We start from the raw sequence: 10,220 nt of genomic DNA on the forward strand, positions 1-10,220 counted from the left end.
ATGCGCCACACTACAGATTCACTGCTAATTTACAATTAAGCCTTTCATTACTAAAGTGTATATACTTGTAATGCCTTTTACTTTGCATCACATTATTCAGTTATACATTTTAACGTCACAGTGGTTACCTAAGGTATTTATTTTAAATTTACACTTTTTTCAATTGTATAGATAATATGTACTCTGTTTAACATTCGCAGTCATGCACTCTTGCATAACACATTCATATTTCCATTGGGCGAGTCGGCGCAGAATGATCAGGCCAATTTAAGAGCAAACGGGCGCTATATTAGGACAGGTATGCAGCTGAAACTTATCTACATTACAACGTATGTTGCACAACACCAGCTCACTGATACAATTATTCAAACTATCTTTCCCCACCCTTAAACCTCCTCGCAACATGAACATGCCCCCCACCAAAGCATCCAAACATTCCATACCATCCCCTCATTTCATTCACCGTACTTTCACACGTGACTCAACCATCGCTCCCCTGTGCTCCCTCTGCCAAGGTCTGCCCTTCCAGACCCCAACCCTTCCGGCCTATTTCGTGATTCCTATAATTTTCTGCCACCGCCCCACGTAACCTAACTAATAAAGCAAGTCATGGGTAATAAGAAACATCATGGGTAGGGAGGAAGGAAGTAAAGAACCCACTAACTAACCTGCCTATCAGGACCACAGTGCACTGTCACTGTGTCCCAGTCACCTGCTGAGCCCCTACTGCCACCAAGCCCCTCCCCTGGCGCCCAGCAGCCAATCCAGTGCCACCTCGGGCCCGGGCTGCCACACCCACCCTAGGCAACCTGGGGGTGGACATCCAGATAGATGCCACCCCTGGGAGGTCACATTTGCTTTTAACCTAGTGCTCCTGGGAAACTTACACTCACATGTGCAGCCCAGTTATATTTAACTTCACCCCTTTCCTGCTGTTTCATTCCTTTCAAGGCAACTAGCGTCATTGCTTTTAATTTGCTTTTACTTTGTTTTAGTTTTTTACCTTCTTGAATAGTGATTGCAGATGTTTCATCTCTGTGCCCTCCACTGTTGTGCTTTAATTTTAACCCCAACTTACAACCAAAGTTCTGGCATCTTTCCCTAATAATTTTTGCACCTTCAGGACCTTTGGTCATCCGCAAAACTACTTTTTTCTCTTTTCCTCCGTACACTGATTCACACTTTTTGCCCCTGTCCCTTCATACTCCAGCCTGCTATTATCTTTTCTTTGCAACATAAGCAGTGCTTAAATTGTAAAAATGAAAGTGCCCGGGACTAGTTATTTCTCAAGTAGCCACTACAGCTTGCAATCCACTGTCCCTGAAAGTACTGCCAAATACAGTACCATTGCTACTATCAACTAACCATTAAACTTCCACAGTGGGTTTTGGGGGGCAGCGAACCGCAAGGAGGTGTGCTTCCCGGGTACTTCGGTAAAATGGTGCAGCCCAGGTTGCAAGTGGGCTCGTTTGGGCTACATGCTTTTGGTAGGCATCCCAACATAAATACGGCCATCTTAGGGTTAATAGCCACCAGTTTGGGAAGGTGACACAGTGGTTGCAGTAGGAGAATTTTCATCAGTAGGTGAAATATGATATTGTGTCAGGATGGAGGATTACCATGTAAAAGATGCCATGCGCCACCTCACTGAGGCAGCTCACATGGATTTACTTGCCCCAGGAGCATGAGTGATGGCGCGTGTGCCACAACGGGCAGCAAGTGGGGTTGCTGCTGCGGTGAGGGCTTGTTTGCCGCTGCCGGGTATGGCATGGCTGAAGCGCATCTAGGTAAGCTTAAGGGGATGCCCCAGAGTGAGGAGAGCGGCCTCTGGGCCAACACACGGCACATGCCGCGCCCGCACTGAGGTGCACCGTCCTGCGTTGTCATTTGTGAAGGGGAATGTAACGCCCTGAACGTCTCAGGATCGTTTAACAGACACGATAATGAGAACGCAACCACTTGTGAAGGTTTAGTTATTTTAATGAAGGCAAAAATAATACAAGGAATAAACAAAGGTTATAGTCACTGGAATCCTCCAGGCTAAGTACGTTACCAGCCCACAGCACGGATGGTCCTAACCGTCCTCTGCATATACGCCGATCCCGGCGTATGCCAACAGAGGGCAGAAATGAAATGGCCGACAATGCCAATCGGTAGGCTGTGAGGGGCACGAAGAGTGTTGGGGAGAATCGAGGAGTCAGGGAAACACCCAGCCGGGGTCTCTACCTGAAGGGAGCAGCCGCTCAACCTCTTCCTCAGACTGCACCGGGACGCGGAGTCACCTCCTGGTGATGCGTCACCGATACCCCAATCACAAGCAAAGAAGACTGAACCGAGAGCAGCCGCTCGATCGATCCCGTGGACTTCCGAGTCTGTAACGCGGCAAACACCTCCTGGTGTGCGTTACAGCTGGCAGTCCCTGTATCTCTGGTCGGGCTGGGAGTTACGACTCCAACCAGCAAAAGCGCCACTGCGCTTTGACTCAGCCGAGTCAAAAAGCGAAGCTCAATGGTTATCCGGTAGAGCTTCCGGGTCCTTCACAGGTGACGATGGGGCAAGACACGGCCCAGGGAGTAACGACTCGACCTACCTCCGTTCTTGCCTTACTGGAGCACCACTCCGGAACACTGCTCTTCACTAAGCAGGTACGTCGGTGTAAACACAATATCCGACAGCGTTGTACCTCCCGGTTCCTCCCTTTATAGGGCGTGTTTTCCTTGAGTTATGTAACAGCTCTCCTGTTTACATAAGGGCGTGTTTTCCTTGAGTTATGTAACAGCTCTCCTGTTTACATAAGGGCGTGTTTTCCTTGAGTTATGTAACAGCTCTCCTGTTTACATAACCTCTCAACCGCTAAGCATCCTGGGAGATGTAGTCCGTTTTCGCTGGTTACCGTTTTCCTCCCCTCGCATGACAGGAATTCTTGACAGGGAAGGAGAGATGAGCCCATGGGAGCAAGGTGGCGCCGCACAAACACAAAAGGAACAAGCATTGGCATAGCCAATAGGTTTTGCCTTTGGAACCTTATAAGTGGTTAGTCATGCAGCACATTATCCTGGTAGTTACCAGAAGGTGAAAGACAGAAAAAAGTCACAAAATATTTTGTTTTTAACCAAGCCCACATGCTCACCACGCACCCTTACCTGCAGCATCACAGTTCCCATCATTTTTTTAATGAACTTTGACCACTGAATTCAACTGGAAATACATTTAATGTTTTCCAGCTGCATGCTCTGTTCTTGAGGTCTGACTACTACCACTGGCAATATGATAAAAGCCTCACGGTCAGAAAGAATTTAACACCTTGGGATAACCTCCGCATGGGGTATGGTGTCTGTTAAGAAGCTGCCGTGCTACGGAGAGAAGGTTATCCCTCATGACACCAAGAGTAGAGCAGGATGTCTTGTATTAAAGAGGCCTTGGCTAAGCTAGCACCACTACATGTACAAGTGTTGGGTAAGTAGAATGTTACGAAATGTGCCCGTATAGGAACTTCTACCGAGACGGCATGCATTGACAGAAAAGTCAACTTTTGGGTAGTGAAAGTGACTGAAAGGAAAATAGCACTTGGCTTCTAGTTCAAAAAATATCTGCAACAGCACAATCTTATGGAACAATAGAAAGTGATCTTTATGGAAACAGTGGCTCGCGGCAAATAAACACTGCAGCCCCTGAAGTATTGAGGAAGGTGGAATAGGAATGGATGAAAATAGCAAGAGTCGTTCTGTAAAAACATATAGTTCTGTAGTAGTTTGGAAAGGACAAATGCGAACTACCCCTCTGCCGATCAACTCCACACAAAAATGGCAGATGATGGTCGGCAGCAGAGAAAAGAACAATCTTCATCAATAAAGAGATTACACATCCACATGGCAAACATTCAAACAAACAAGAGGACGTGAGTATTCATAGAGAAACATGGTTCAGTCACTCCGAATGATGCACGCTAGGTCCGCAGGCCGGAGCTCCGGGTCACCGTCTCCGCATGCTTTTCACGACAGCATTTTACACCTGGGAAGAAAACAAGCAGGTTCTCACCCCTCTCTCCCCAACCCCGTCCTTCATAGTTCTAAAGCTGCAAGGAACTGGAGCATAAGAAAGACAAACAAAAGGAAAGAACAGGGACGCCAAAGCAGCTCGTTTGTGTAAAACACACAGCAACAAGTCAATATGAAGACGGAGGAGCCGACCTGAAATATGAAGGGCAGATGACGTGAATGTGTTCATTAGCTGCTTTTGTGCAGAGAACTGCGTATGAACTCTTCCAATGGTTATGGAATTTCTCATTGGCTGGGATCATAGTGGACATAAAAAGGTACCTGGGCTCAAACATGGGTCAATCCAGTGGAGTGATTTAGGCGATGCTTCGCAGGGCACACGAGGAATCTCCAGTGAAGTGCTTTAGTGAGGCTTCCTAGTGGTTCAGTAGACTCGCTAAACTGCATCTGTGTGTATGGGATTTTTGCAGTTTATACAGAGTGAACGATCCTCGGAACTTTGCCATTAATCTTGCCCCACAAGGGTCACCGTTTGACGACTGTGTCTGGGCAGCTGCGACGGAATGATAGGAGGCGGTGTCCCTGAAGTGGGAGGCGGTGCCACGCTCAGTGCTAAAGTTAAAAAACAAACAAACAACAAGCCTTTCCAAACAGACATTTGCATTTGGAATTTGCCATTGTTTTGTAAAAGGAGACAAAGATGGGAGTAAGTTATATATACATAATAGTGGCTGACCTCGGTGGCCTTGTGAACACAGACAACGGGAGGGGGGCGGGAGCAAAGCAACAGAAAATTAAACAAGCGCGGCCACGAAAGTGAAAGCGACCGCGCTGTGTTTATTTAGTAACCTGATCCACGACGCGATGAGGAAGGAATGCAGCTGTCACCCTGAGCGCCGCTGCTCTCTCCCGAGAGCAAAACGCTGTTGGAGTGAACCTTTAGAGAAAGAGGTGGGACATGCACCCGCCTTTGGCCATTTGCGTGCTTTCTTTATTGAAAGCCACACGCAAAGGCCAATCGAATGTGTGGGAGTTGCCAGCCCTACATGGAGAAGTTATGGGGAAGTTTGGAGTGCTCACAAGAAGCCTCCCATAGAGCGGCGCATACGCGCAGCGCTAGGCTCGACCTAATAAACCAGTGGGGACTGTATGAAATGGTCCCTGCTGGCAGAGCGTGAGCTTTCAGGCACAGAAAGAGTAGCGGGGACCGCAGGAGACGCTGCCCCTTAGGGTTTGTAGAGGAGGGGGCGGAGGCAGTGACGGGGAGCCTAATACCAGCAAGCCCGTGGGCCGAAAAATAAGTTGGGCAGTAGGGAAGTGTTGCGCCGACCGGTCCTCAGGAGCGGGTTGATGATTGAGGGGTCCACCTCTTGATCTAACCAAGCCTGATTGCCGTAACGGCACAGGTCAGCGGAATGATCAAGCGAGGGAAGGAAAGGTATGGAACGCCAGGGAGGGAGATCTGTAAAGAGAAAGAACAGAACACACACCAATAAGGATCACCCCGAACATATGCAAGAATCAATACTGTTTCCTGGACCTGCTATCTCCCCTAGCCCCTATACCTGTAAAGGAAAATAACATCCATTCTTATCATGGCGATGGTAACGTAAAGTTGAGGGTTGGTTGAGAGGTGGGCGGACTTTGCTTGTGGTGTGGAGGGTTTTTCTGTAGCAATGAAAAATAAACAACGGTCAACCCCCACAACAGGATCCTACTCTGAATAACGAGGCCCTACAGCATGAACCAGCACCTACCCTTCACTTGACTCCACCGTGCCTCACAGGGGTAGAGCGTAGCCCTCTACCACTCGTGATTACCCCTGTTAAGATAGAGTCATAGAATACACCAGTTAGACAATACGACAAGGTACTGCGTCAATCACTGTATGCCCCATCAAGCATTCACCACACTCTCCCCTTCGTGTGCAATCGACACTGATAGCGTAAAGTTTTTTGTATTGCATTTCATGCAGACAAGGTATGGCCCTGCGCCAATGAGCTTCCTTGGTCTGTGCTCTCCGGTCGCACTGGACCGTGCAATAGTGATAAGGTCTGTTTCAGGCTATGCGCCCCCACCCCGCCAGCCGACAAAGCAGGCCGAACACATCCAAGGTGAGAGGCTCGCTCTCCCCGCCTGCCGACAAATGCAGGCCGAGCAAATCCGCAAGGTTCTTTCGCTAGCCTCCGTATGAGCGCCCGCTCATCTACGGAGGATCCAAAGACAGGTGGTGCAAGCACCCATACCGTACTCTAGGCAATGGACCGGAAACAAGGATCGGACGAAGAAGACGTCTCCATGAAGGAATTTCCGACATCGGGATGCCGGTGACTTCCTGCTTTATGCGTCTGGGGCGCGTAGTCTCGCGAGATGCTCTGAGCCCCATGGGAAATGTAGTTCGGGCGGCGCTGTGAGCGCACAACGTAGTTTCGCTGCCAGCGCTCGCCAGGGGGGGTCATGACAGGAAGAAAGTATCAGAGTAGGGAGGAGAGGACACGGAGAGTCTATGGGGCCCATGCAAGTGAACAAAGTCGAGAAAGGAGAGGTTTGGGACGAGGGCAGAGAGGTGGAAGGGGGCTTGGGAGACTCGGGCCAAGAAAGAGATTACGGAAAGAGGACAGTGAGAAGGAGAGGATTTGGCAAGGGGCAGGATGCAGAGGAGAGAAAGAGGGTATGCAGCCATGCCACCAGTTACTGTGGGGCAGCCAGGAACGGAGGGTCCAGGGGGTGGAGGAGGGGGTTGGGGTAGAGCAGGTGGGGGGCTGGCGGGTCAGATCACAATGCCAGAAGAGGGGAATGGGCGTATGAGATGGACATGAGCAGAAGAGGGCAGGGGAAAGCACAGGAGAGTGGTGGTTACCCCCAGGGACAGTATACGTGGGAGGGGGGTAGAGGCAGGTACTGCAGGGAATAGTTCATGTTGGGGGACAGACGGAGGGTGGGGACAAGGGGGGGAACCCCTGTTTTCTATACTGCCAGTGAAAGGGAGGCCAGTAGTACACATAAGAGTGGGGAGGGGCACAAGGGGGGTACCGCGATATTTCGGCTACCGGCGATGTTAGAGTGGAGCAGATTCAAGGAGCAGCGCAATGGCCAAACAGGCCTGTGCTCAGGACTTATGGGTGCAAGGGTGGGGAAACGGGTATGGTACGGCGCGAAGAGGGGGTCATTCTGCGGTGGCCGGGAGGAGGGGAGTCGGGAGAAGTCACGTGGCTGGGTCACAATGGGGGCAGATGTGGCAGGAAGGCGTGAAGGTGGAGGTGGACAGGTTAGGACAAGGGCAATGAGTGCCAGATGGAACAAAAGGGCAGATAGGCAGGGAAACTAACCCCAACACACTGGACCTTCCTTTGTGTTTGCAGGCACCAGTACATGGTGGTAGGGCTGACTCAGGAAAGCTGGGTACAGCTCATCTACCCCGAGATGAAGAGAAGGTAAGGTCTTGGGCTGGGCAGCCACATGGCGGCGCTGGACGTTATATACACTGCCACACAATGGATTTTGGGTGGCCTCGGCACTGTGTCAGCCTGGACAAATCGGTGAGGTTTCCGGGGTGGTGGAGTGCAGTATGGATGGTCATGAAGAAAAGATGAAGGCAGCAGGGCAAAATACGGCCCACTGGTACAGTCCGTATGTCAACAGGAGACAGCAGCGTGCAGGTTACAAAGGCGAAGATATGCAAGTTGTTGTGCATGCAGGCAAGTACATAGGGGGGAAGGGGCCATGCAGCTTGATTATGATTAAATGAGTTTGGAAAAAGGTAAAGTGGTTGATGACGATACTCCAGGGCAGGAGGTAAACATCTAGTGGCAGAGCGAGGCACGCGGGGCAGGGGGATACAGTTAATGCAGTTGTCACTAGTGTTTTACAGGCATGGGCGACGGATCGGAGGGAGCATGGTACTACGGTACATGGTGATGGCCCTTCACGACTGGTTAGGAGGCTGGATCCGGAGTGGAGGCCAGCCTTGATGCCAGGTAAGGGTAACGAAGGGTTGGTAGAAGTGGAGTAAAAAGAGTGTCAACTGGGGTAAATGCAGGGGACTGGTATAGAAGGGAGGTGATGCTATGGAAAGGTTTGTATGTCGAGGATATAGGAGTAGGAGCGGAGGTGCACAAAATGGAAGGGAAAAGTGGGAAGCCCCAACACACATCAAACAAAACAGGGAGGGGGGACAGGGGGAGACAGCACAGATAATAAAGAACTCAAGAAGTTACCATACATGGGGGTGACGAAGCCGCTGGATGCCCACCTCATGTTAGCAACTAAGGAGAGGATATGGAAGAGGGAGTACGTGGAGATGGAGAAGTTATTACACAGGAAACTCAGAGCAAAAGAGGGTTCCAAGGAAGAGGAGTATGAGTTGTTGAACCGACCTTGAGTTCCAGTGAATATAGAGAACTGGACTGCGGCATTCTTTATTTTGCATGCGTATACTTTGAAAAATTCCCAGAATGGTATGTGTAATTGTTTAGATATATGGATGTTACTGAAAGGAACACATCAACTATGGGGGGTACACATGGGTGCAATATGACCAGAAGTTCCGGGCACCAATGGCATAGGACATGGAGGCAAAGTGGGGGGAAATCAACAATGATCTGTGGCCGCAGACAATGGGCCCGGACAAATTTGGAAAAAACATATTTATGGCAAGTGGCCTGCCATTATTATACCGGCCCTTTCAGCCCTGTCCCACCCGAGGGGGGTGGGAGCTACACCACGGGATCAGGAAGGGACACTCGGGACTTGTTGAGATTTCAACAAAGGTTGAAATTTCGACATGAATGCTTGAAGTGCGCTGGCACACATGCCCTGGTACATTGCCAGGGAGTGGAGGCAGCGGCCAAGGACAGCACAATCGACAGTGGACACCACATGTAGGCAATACAGGTTTTCAGCAGGGAAATTAATCAGAAGGCTTTCAGGGAGGATGAGGGACACAAGGAAGCATGGGCATGGGCTCGTACTCCAATTGACGTAGAGCGCTTAGACTTTTGGTTGGCCAAATATCACAATAGGGAGGATGCCAGGTTGCTACACAGGGGTTTTCGGGAGGGTTTCAGGCTGGGGTATGAGGCTCCATGGATGAGTGGGTAGGCAGAGAAATTGAAATCCTCACAGTCACATAAACATGAGGTGAGAACGAAACTTCAGAAAGAGGTGCAGGAGGGAAGAATGGCGGGCCCTTTCAGAGAGTCGTCTTTGCCGGATTTGATTGTATCTCCCATTGGAGTGGTGTCGTAAAAAGATAAGGGGCAGTATTGGCTTATACATCTGTTGTGGCCGAATGGGAGCTCAGTCAATAATTTTATATCAGAGCAGTCAGCATCAGTCTCATATTCTTCAGTGGACGTGGCAATGGAATTGGTGGAATGGGTAAAGCAGGGGGCCAGTATGGCAAAGTCCAACATTAAGTTGGCTTTCCGCCTCTTATCAATGCAACCGGAGGATTTTCAGTTGTTGGGTATGCAGTTTGAAGGAAAATGGTACGTGGATAAAGCATTACCCATGGGATGTTCCATAGTGTGCACTTTGTTTGAGCGTTTTAGCATATTTCTCCAGTGACTGTCTGTGTAGGATACAGGTCACTGCACCATGACTCATTATCTGGACGATTTCTTTTTCATGAGGCTACCCAGTTCTGCGGACTGCCAACAGCATTGGTAAGTTTTGAAGAGCTCATGTGTGATTTGGGGGGCCGTTGGCACCAGGCAAGATGATGAGGCCCAGTACAGTACTATCTTTCTTGGGATTCAAACTGGATTCTACTGCCACGGAAGCAAGATTGCCCAGGGACAAACAAATACACATGCAATTACTGTTGGACACAATGTTAGAAAAGAATAAGGTGACAAGCAAGGAAGTGCAAGTGTTGCTAGGTCTTTTAAATTTTGCATGCAGAGTAGTGAGGGCAGGTAGAACTTCTGCTGGGTATTGGGCAGGTCATTAACAGGCCTTTCGCAAGCACACCACCACATCCGGCTGACAGCAGGCACAAATTAAGACTTACGTATGTGTCACAAGTTTTTGGAAGACTTTAAAGGCATACCCATAGAGGTCCCCAAGAGAGTGTGATTGGGAGGTACAGATTTATTCTGAAGTAGTTGGGCAGTTGGATTTGGTTTGTACTGGCAGGGCAGGTGGTGTGCTGGAGAGTGGTGGGAGGGTTGGAAACAGGGAGGGGGGTAGGAGCATTGCTTTTCTTTTATTATTCCCACT

The sequence above is a fragment of the Triturus cristatus genome, chromosome 10 (assembly GCF_964204655.1).
Source record: "Triturus cristatus chromosome 10, aTriCri1.1, whole genome shotgun sequence".
NCBI classification, from domain to species: Eukaryota; Metazoa; Chordata; class Amphibia; order Caudata; family Salamandridae; genus Triturus; species Triturus cristatus.